This window comes from Schistocerca nitens, chromosome 6, assembly GCF_023898315.1.
Source record: "Schistocerca nitens isolate TAMUIC-IGC-003100 chromosome 6, iqSchNite1.1, whole genome shotgun sequence".
Lineage (NCBI taxonomy): Eukaryota > Metazoa > Arthropoda > Insecta > Orthoptera > Acrididae > Schistocerca > Schistocerca nitens.
The window spans coordinates 21,803,396-21,807,473 of NC_064619.1; the positions used below are offsets into that span (position 1 = coordinate 21,803,396).

The following is a 4,078-nucleotide window of genomic DNA, read 5'->3' on the forward strand; positions in this document are numbered from 1 at the left end:
GCACGACCTTGCAGAGAGGAAGGGGGGCCAACGTAGCTGCATGATTCACGCTGCTATAAAATAAAATATATATTCCCTCGCAATTGGCACCCGGATTTATGCTCTAATCAATTTCGTTACAAGGAAGCAACGGTCAGTTCGCAGCTTGCCGAATTGCCCGTCTGCGAGAGGTCGCATTCTCCTTCCCCGTACTGAGGTACGAGGCGCACGCAGAAAGTAAGTTTCCTTCAAAGCAGACGTATTTATCCGGGAAAGTAGCGCATGCGCAACAGATCTATGACGTGACAATCAAATGACAGCCGGACATGTCCCGCCTATTGTCAGTACCGCGGCAGCAGTGCCCTGAAATGGCATCTCTTATTCGTTCATCCGCCGTGTGTAAGGTTCGTTCAGTGATAAGGTTCCGAGTTCGAGTCTCGGTCCGGTACACAGTGTTAATCTGCCAGGAAGTTTCAAATCCGCTCACACTCCGCTGTAGAGTGAAAAATTCATTCTGGAAACATCCCCCAGGCTGTGGCTATGCCATGTCTCCACAATATCCTTTCTTCCGGTGGTGCTGGTCCTGCAAGTTTCGCAAGAGAGATTCTGAGAAGTTTGGAAGGTAGGAGACGAGGTACTCGCGGAAGTGGAATTGTGAGGACGGGTCGTGTTTGGGTAGCTTAGTCGGTAGAGCAATTCGGGGATAACTCATAAACGCAAAGCTGCCGCCTTCTTAGCTCAGTGGTAGAGCACTGGTCTCGTAAACCAGAGGTCGTGAGTTCGCCCGTCAAAGAAGGCATTCATTTTTTTAACTTTCCTGCAGAGAGCAGAGCTAGCTCAAGCAGCATCTAACACATGGCAGTACACTGAATGAAAGGGAAGTTCTACAACGTATGAAGAGTATTCCACTTGCCTCAGAGGTTTACTGAATGTGTAGGCGGAACACTGTTTTGTATGCATTTTGTAGTATAACGTCATGCTTGGCGATGTCATTCGTTTATGAGCCTCGCTACAGTGTGCATACATGTTATCCATGTGAAGAGGCGTAAGCAGATGCTACCATTCTGCGAGATGCCTGCAGAAGGTATACGAATTGCATTGATAAACAGAGCAGAAGGGAGTAGAATTGAAGGCCTCCGTGGCGCAATCGGCTAACGCGTTCGGCTGTTAACCGAAAGGTGGGTGGTTCGAGACTAGCCGGGAGCGAAATCGTTTTAATCGCCACCGAGGTGAAGACATACGTCGACTTTGTTAGAGATACACAGCTAGTGTGACAAGTTGGCTGTGTTTGAATTATGCCACAGAGCTTCATACACATTCAGCCAAGTGACAGTGTAGGTAAAAACACAGATGTCCTACTGTTTTCCTATTTATTCGTCATGTGTGACACTGCAGTAGAGCGACACCCACTACAGAAGAGGTATTATTTACATTTAATTTCAGAGTATGCACCGCGATGTGACAGGGCCTCTCTCTCGATGTCGATTTGTATTTGGTGTCTCTTAAGTGTAGGTCTGCAGTAGCCGGCTGTTGGCCTTGCCCGCGTAAGGTAAAAGTACCGAGCTCGAGCCCCAGTCCGGCACATAGCCTCAATCTTCCAGGAAGCCTCAGGCTCCTCAAGTCATAAAACATAGCGCCCATCGAAATTCGTAGTCAGCTCTGTCAGGTCTATTGTGAGCCAACACGTGGTGTGTCACTGGTGTAGGCTTCTTTTTCCGGAGGTCGTCAAATTGCCCCTAACGAAGAGCGCAAGGTAAAGGTACCGAGCTCGAGCCCCAGTCCGGCACATAGCCTCAATCTTCCAGGAAACAGGCTCCTCAAGTCATAAAACGTAGCGCCCATCGAAATTCGTAGTCAGCTCTGTCAGGTCTATTGTGAGCCAACACGTGGTGTGTCACTGGTGTAGGCTTCTTTTTCCGGAGGTCGTCAAATTGCCCCTAACGAAGAGCGCAATGGACGACAGTTCCTCATCAATGATCAACTAGCTGAACTGGTGCGGCAGCACATCCTGGAGAACCGTCGCTTCACGATTACGGAGTTCAGTAACCATTTTCCGCATGTATCGCAATCTTGTTGCATGAAATTGTCACAACGCACCTGCTGTTCAAGAAACTGTGTTCCATGTGGGTACCGAAAAACCTGACAGCCGAGAACAAAATGAAACGCTTTGGAGCAGCACTGATATTTCTTGCACCTCAAGAAATTCCTGTCCCCCGGCCAGCGTTTTGACAACGACGAAGAGCTGAAGACGATTGTCACCCGTTGGTAAACAGACTTCCACGATACAGGAATACAAAAGTTGATCCTATGATGTGGCAAGTGTCTCAGTTCTTTCGGTGACTACTTCGAAAAATAACGCAAACGTTGCTGTACCTGTTGCCAATAAAATTTTTCATATCACTATGTTGTCTTTGTTTTTTAAACAAATTGTGAAACTTACTTTCTGGATTCGTCTCGTAGCATGCCACAGTGCTGCCCTGCGACATCACCGACAAAATTTCAGAAGCTTTTCGGGGGTATTTTCTGCGTATTTTGGTATAAGAGACCGGTGGTCACTGGTGGCTCGTTACAGAGTAGTTTCTTTACGGTTATTTTCTTACCATCAGTTATTTTTACATTTGATAAAGCTGCACAACATTAGAAACATTGACGATATGTATTTGGTGTTTTGTTTAGAAACAGACTTGTTCCGGCCGGCCGGTGTGGCCGTGCGGTTAAAGGCGCTTCAGTCTGGAACCGCGTGACCGCTACGGTCGCAGGTTCGAATCCTGCCTCGGGCATGGATGTGTGTGATGTCCTTAGGTTAGTTAGGTTTAATTAGTTCTAAGTTCTAGGCGACTGATGACCTCAGAAGTTAAGTCGCATAGTGCTCAGAGCCATTTGAACCATAGACTTGTTCCATTCACTCGTGGTACTTGCTGTTGACAACAGAAACGGCCACACTAATTTTCGTCCTCAATCTTAGTACTGCTCGGTTGTGTCTTGTATTCACAAAATGCTCTCGGTGTGGCAGGAAGACAATCGCTTACCACCGGAAGTAGTTGCTATTATGAGGTGGCAGCAACTGCGTAGGCTCGGATAAGCAACATCTACTGCAAAATTATGGCAACACTTACAATAACTTATTTATAGGAACCTTACAAATATTAGATTGTAGAATGAAGATGGTGAGCGCCAGTAGTCTACTGTTCACATACACTGATCAGTCTGTAACTCTGCTCTCGCACTGAGTCCAGTGGACGATGACCACGATCACTTGTAGCTAGTCTAGCTCGCACTTCAAGGTGGTGATCGTAAACACCGTCCTGATGTTGTCTTCAGGTAGTGTTGACACTGGTGTGATAGTGTGCTGTACTGACGGAGTGGTACCGAACGTCGCCTTGTATCCCCATCTGGTCGACAGAGTCCATTTGGGAACTACTTGAATGATCTACGGCGGAAGCACAAAACAGATCTTGCCTTGAAACCTCCTGGCAGATTAAAACTGTGTCCCGGACCGAGACTAGAACTCGGGACCTTTGCCTATCGCGGGCAAGTGCTCTACCAACTGAGCTACCCATGCACGACTCTCGCCCCGTCCTCACAGCTTTACTTCTGCCAGTACCTCGTCTCCTACCTTCCAAACTTTACAGAAGCTCTCCTGCGAACCTTGCAGAACTAGCACTCCTGGAAGAAAGGGTAGAGCACTTCCCCGCAAAAGGCAAAGGTGCCGAGTTCGAGTCTCGGTCCGGCACACAGGAAATGTCATATCAGCGCAAACTCCGTTGCAGAGTGAATATCTCAGATCTTGCCTTTTATGCACCCTGTTGGAGGCTAGCCTTGGCTCAGTAGTTCGCTAGTAGGCCTACTGGGCGACTCGGCACTCTTCTGCGTGTGGCTGTGTGCAGCATCTTCTAGAGGACACAGCATGGCTCTAAGTTTTCTTCTGGCGGCAGTACTTGTCGTACGGATGAATTTAATGGTGAGGCGTTGACCAATATGCATCTCGTGTGTGCGTTCACTCACCTCATGCCAAGGCCGGCAGAAGAACGCTGTCATCAAAGTTAACGTGGCTGAGAGTCGTTGTATACTCTGTTTTATGGAGTACGTTTGCTGACTG

The 4,078-nt window shown here is 48.0% G+C and overlaps 1 non-coding gene across 1 annotated transcript; it reads left to right on the top strand.

Moving 5' to 3' along the window:
* The first annotated feature begins 706 nt into the window (after nt 1-706).
* Trnat-cgu (transfer RNA threonine (anticodon CGU)) lies at nt 707-778 on the top strand. Its single transcript has one exon. It is a non-coding gene; the product is annotated as a tRNA-Thr (tRNA).
* Nucleotides 779-4,078: the final 3,300 nt, after the last annotated feature.